Source organism: Adiantum capillus-veneris, chromosome 2 (assembly GCF_014529385.1).
Source record: "Adiantum capillus-veneris isolate H3 chromosome 2, ASM1452938v2, whole genome shotgun sequence".
Taxonomy (NCBI): domain Eukaryota; kingdom Viridiplantae; phylum Streptophyta; class Polypodiopsida; order Polypodiales; family Pteridaceae; genus Adiantum; species Adiantum capillus-veneris.
The window spans coordinates 141791320-141797646 of record NC_140932.1 but is presented as its reverse complement, the minus strand read 5'-3'; positions in this window follow the sequence as shown (position 1 = coordinate 141797646).

Sequence of the window (6327 nt, the reverse complement as noted above, 5' to 3'; positions counted from 1 at the left end):
TTCTATCTCTTCTTTGATCTTTCTGGCAAATGTTTCATTATATGTGTATGGCCTTTGTCTACTTGGTTTTGCATCATCTCTCATGGGTATGGTATGTTGACAGATTTTTGGATCAACACCCTTGAGATCCTTATAAGACCAAGCAAAGATATCTCGGTATTCTCTCAGTAAGTTATCAAAAGCTCTTCTTCTTCTTCCTTCAGGTCATTTGCAATGTAGGCAGGTCTAAGCTCTTCTCCTGGTTCCGGCCAGATCTATCTTTTTCGCGTTTTCAGGTCTCTCGTAGGACTCACCCTGTTTTCTTAGTTCCTTGACAGGTTGTTCGACTATGATTTTTTGGTCTTGGAGAGTATATTTCTTGTAATGGGATGGAACACTCATTATTTCTTTACCATCCTTTTCAGTGGTTTCCATTTTAGCCGTATATATCTCCTTTAGAGCTTTTTTCAACTCTTGATATTTCTTTCTTCGTTCAACTCGTGTCATGGTTGAACCCTCGTCCTGATTTTTAGGTTTCACTTGAGCTTCCTTTCTTGTTTTTCTCGATGTTTTTGAAATTTTTGGATTATAGAAAAAAGGATATCTACCAGTGATTTTGTCTTTGACACAATCATGTGTATCTATCTGCATATGGAACTGTGTTCTACTAAGACCAATGGCATAGGTCTAGCTTTCAAGTTTCTGTTGTCTCTTTTTCTTCTATACCATTTCTATCTTCTCGGTTTTTTGTTAGGAAAGTCAAAAAAAAAAATCCTCCCCTCCTTTCATGAGTAGCTTGGCTCTCACATGTTCTTTTTTTGACCCCGAATCATCTGAGGTAGTAGAGCGTTCTTCTAACTCATCCGTTGCATCATAGTAGAGGTCTGAAAAGACTTGTTGAGCTTTCATCAAGAACTTGGATGCGTGAATTTTGTCTTCAACATGAAGGGTTGAGATCATTTGTATGGGAATTATTTCATAGCCATCCTCGTTGCAAAATTGAGTAGGCATAGACGTATTTACACATACATTCATTGTTGCTAAAATTTGAATCCGTTCAAATGGCTCAATTAAATGCTTTAGAAAGGGTTCAGGTACATAGGATTTATCTGTGTAATCCATTTCTAAGACACATTCTTCTTGTTTTAAACTCCCGTATTCTAAGGCTCTGCACATCCAAATAAGTGTACACGTCTTTGTTCAACCAAGATGGAAGCTTAGTCTCAGCCAAAGAGACTGAATCAAATTCTTGTATGGGTATTTTTATGACATCTCTATAAGTATGATCTTTTAGATTAACCCTTGTTATTGATCCCACTTGCTTCAAGTACAGATAATTGTTTCCCCAATCTTGGATGAGTTGTACTTGTCGCATGAAAGGTCTTCCCAAGATGATTTTGTAATTGAGTTTCTTTCCAAAGTCCGCTATGGTAAAAGTGTGTTGATATTCAATCCCACAAGAATTAACTATCACTTTTTCAAGAAGTCCTAAGGGTCTTTCGATGTGTCCATCAGCCAATTGCAATTTCATTTGAGTTTTTCTAATGACTGGTTGTCTCCAAGATTCCCATACTGCTTTCGTGGCTATGGCTATGCCTGCCTCACTATCCAGTATTGCCATGGTTTCTATATCATTATATCTCAGTGGAAAGGTGGTGTTTCCTTCTTCCCCTTTGTAGTATTCTCCGACTTTGTTCATTGGAACACATCTAATCTCTTTGTTATCCAATTCGTGTTTCAATTTTTCCAATTTTTTTGTGATTAACCCTATTATTTCCACCTTCTTTAGAGTTTTTTGTAGATCATTCCATAAATATGGTCGGATTTTCAACAATTCTCCTAAAGTAAGAGTGCATTGGATGGGTGTAGACATGATCAAATGGATGTTGTCTACTTCTAGGGTTTTTTTCGCTCTTTTTACCTGAGTGGTTTTACACACTATGGATTCATCTTATGTATCTTCCAAGTAAGAGGGTAATGTTTTCAAAGTCAATGGTTTAGACATTTCTGAAGCTTCAAATCCGCAAACCCCCATACAAGGATTTACATCCATGTCCATATCAAGAGGTAGATTGTCTAACCAAACTTCCTATGTTGGAGCTGACTTCAGAGTTAAGCTCCCATCATTAATCTCTCTAACTTTTTTCCATAAGTGTCCTGGCCAGTCTTCTTCTACGAATGGAATTTCGTCTAAGGCATCTTTGTTGTCCGGCACTATAAGTTCTGGCTCTTTTGTTTCAAGGTGAGTTCTATCACCACTTCAGATTTTTCTTTACTGGTTCCTACCACAAGCTCCTCAGGTTTTGCCATACTCTCGAGCTTGGGTTTTTGTTTTTTCAGAATCTCTTGAGTAATTCTTACCAAATTTTGATAAGCTTCAAGCTTAGCTGCTTCCATATCTGGAGAAGGATAGTTTTGTCATTTGTTTTCCATGTTTTGGCATGCTTTAAGTCCTGCTTGGTAAGCTTCCAAGGATGCATTAATTGGCTCAAAAAATTTGTCTACCAAAATTGATCCTCCAGATTTCACAGTGGTTTCCTTGATTTCGCTTCCAGTTTCTTTCACATTTTCCTAGAATAGCTTCTTTGTTTTTTCTCAATTTCAGATCTTTGTTTCTGTTTTCTCATCTCATACCTTTTATTTCTGCTTCTCTTGGTCTTTTGAGAGGAAAGTTTTGTATTCTCTGAATCATCAGAGGAGTTATGTTTCTTTTTCTTAGACTAGGCTCTGGTGATTACCTTGATTGGAGCAATCTATTCACTCTGAGATGAGCTACTAGGTATCACTTGGACTACGTTCACTATTGTTTTACCCTTGTTTAAAGGATTTTTTGGACAATCTTCCGGAAAGTGTCCTCCTTTTCTACAACATTGTATGCAATAAGCTTCGACTGGCTTGAGGTTTTTGTCAGGCTCTGGGAACTCATTTTTCTAGTGATCATTTGCACCACAAGTAATACAAAAATCATTGATTATTTTTCATGGGTAACCCTAATTTTTTAAATCCACCAAGTTTTTGGCAGCATAAAGACAAGGATAGAGAGTTTTCGGTAGAAAACCAAGGTTTATAGCATCAAAATCCTTAACCATTAGTAAAAAAACCTCATCAAATGTGTGATTTTTATCAAGCTAGTAAGTGAACAAGAATTTGCAAGTGAGACAGTAAACAGTGGTGCAAACCCATGTGAGAGAAATGATGCAAACGAACTGCTTAATCCAACAGACGTAACCATCATTAACCAACTAAGTGTTAAGCATGCTTTTGTAGAGTATTGCAAAATAAAAAACCATAGCTTTTTAATCAACATGAGACGTGTCCTTGTGTACCACCATCTCCATTTTCCAACTCAATACTCAGTAGTTCACGTACTCAGAAAAGCTCACTATTTATGCTCTCACACACAAAAGAAAAAACAAGCACCAAGGCTAAGTTAGGGGTAGAACCCTCACCTGGTTTATAAATACCGGTTTTGGTACAATATTTGAGGAGTAATAATCACAGCAAAATGGTGCCTATTGTGTTATCATGAGAGGATGCTCCAGTGGTAACCGCCACATTAACCCAAGGGGGGGGGGTGTGTTTGTGTGATGTGTGTGTGTGTGAGACTAGTCAAGACAACAGATATGTTAGACTTGGCTATGTATGACAAGCTTCAAAGAATCTATAAGTTGTTATCCATGTCAAACTTAAAAATTATTAGACTAGCTACTGTCCTACATATTGAAATCTCAAGGATTTTTTACCATCATATTCCTGCCATAGTCACTCCATATGTTTTAACTGCTTTTTTATAATAACCATTTACTGGAAAAAAGTCGACTTATACATATCATTGTATGTACTTCTTTAGCTTAAAAAGTATGGAAAAACTTGCATGCAATGCTAAGTTATGTAACTTTATCTTTAAAATATGCTCCGAGGTCGAACCCTTCAAAGCCAGAATCAACTAGGATTATCACTCGACCAAATTTTCAGGCCAGATATCAAGAACCAGAAGTCACTAATTCATCCAATGGTTTGCAACAAGTTATGCAAATTCATCAGCACTACATCATATTTCATAAAGAATTCCCTCTGAAATTATCTGAATTGTCAGCCCAGATTAGTACCAGCTAGAGCCACAGAAGTATCAGCCAAAAAGCAGGCCACCTCAAACCATTCCCAAAAATAGCCAATTTATGAGAGTAGAGTCTATTCCAAAAAAATGTTTAGTCACGTCTAGAGACCAGGATTCTAATACTTTGCAGCAGGTATGCACACTCATCATCATTACACCAGGTATCATAAAGGATCTCCTTTTGAATAATAGCTGAATTATCTGCCCAGAGAAGTAACACCTAGGGTCAGAGAAGTATTAACCAGAGCTAGAGCTAGAGCCATCCATAAAGCAGGCCACCTCAAACCAATCCTAGATATAGTCATTGCATGAGAGTAGGATCAAGTCGAGAGAAATAACTAGCCATATCCAAAGATCAGGCCTCTTTTCCCAAAAAAAACCAGAAAAATGTATTGTAGACCAGATCTCCTACGTAGACATAGCTAGCAGAAGACACCTGCTGATGAAGCACAAATATCCAATCATAGTTAGCAAGTCAAGGCCACTAGGCTTCCCCATGTTACAACACCATACCCATCACAGGCAGCATACCCATCACAGGCAGCATGTTATGCAAAAAACCAATTTTCCATAACTTTACATGATAGGTAACTACTACAGAGTTTGCATAGAATAATTTCTCAAGTAAAGTGAGCAGAATTGGAGACCATCAAAACCAGTTATTAGCATTATCTAGTCAAAAGACCAGCAAAAATTCAAAGAAAATGCTTCTTGTTTTGTGTCCAAGCTTAGATTAGTAAACAACTTTCCTTAAAAAGGCCTCTAACACAAAATAGGGCCAGATTTTATGCCAATTTTCAATAGAGCATCAAACTTAGAAAATGTATGTATGAATAAGTTTACATATAATTTATGGCAGTACCCCCAAGAGCTGGCTGTAGTAGAAAAAAACAAGTAAGCCAGATATCCAAGACTCAAAAAGGCAACCAGTAATCACATCAACAGGTTATAGGTAGATCAAAGCTAACAAGCAACTCCGCCTCAGCAGAGAGATTTAGCCAGATATCAATAGATAATCATGGTATTATCTATATGTATCATAACCAGATTAGAGCCTACGATTTCCAAACTCATATTTCAACAATAAATCACTTCCTGTGGTTTTGTACAAAAAACCTTGTAAGCCAAAGTTATTTCTCAAGAAAAATCCCCATGTAACTCCTTGAAGGAATATGAACCATCACATAACATTACAAAATATGAACCAGTGTTCAACATTTAACCCACCATATACCGAACTCAGATTTTAGTAGTAAATCACTTCATGTAGTTTTGTACAACAAACCTTGTAAGCCAAAGTCATTTCTCAAGAAAAATCCCCATGTAAATCTCTTAAGGAATATGAACAATCACATAACATTCCATAATATAAACCAATGTTCAACATTTAACCCACCTCAGTAGAAATATAAAGCCAGATAACAATTATGGTATTATCTGTGAAATGTATGTATTATAACCAGATAGAACTTGCAAATTTATCATTTGAGTGAGTTACTCCCTTATCCTCCTATATCAAAATATCAACCATCACTTATACATCAAAAGCACAAGGTCCTGTCAAACCTACATTAGTGGTAAAAAGACAATGTGATAAATGCACAGTACACACTAAATATGGTGAATAAAAAACCTTTAAAGTGGAAGCCATCCTAACAATCATCACAGTAGCAGTGGATATGGATTATTGCAGAGCCAAGCATCAACCTTACTTGCACATTCTTTTCTACACCAAGGCTACGTGAGGGAGGAGAAGAAATCCCTCACCTTTTCATAGGGGTAGTCGTTTGGTGAGAAGCAGCTCAAAGTATGTTGGCTACAGTCTGAAACCCGAGACAAGGGAAAACCCCAAAAAATCTTCAGTTAAGGAGGTGTTGCAGACACCTAGCACAAGTCCTTCTCTATAGGAGGGTAGGATGCTTTTACTGCTTAGAATCATACCAAGCAGTGGATGGCCCAAAGTCGTGCCAAGCCATCCACCATCAGATCGAGATGTATTTCATCGTGAAGCACTATGAGTGAAAGGGGAAGATTCTTGTCCCGACATAGTATACTAACCTAGTATTGTAGAGCGTAAGCGAGAAGGTAGCCAAATTTATGGGTTGAGAATGTTTTTCAGGGATTGCTCCCACTGAGCCTATGTTCCAAAAAATCGGTTCACACTAAACCATGCAAACCAAGATAGCAGTGTAAGTAAGGTTAAATCCACAAGGGGTTGCTCCCTCTGCATT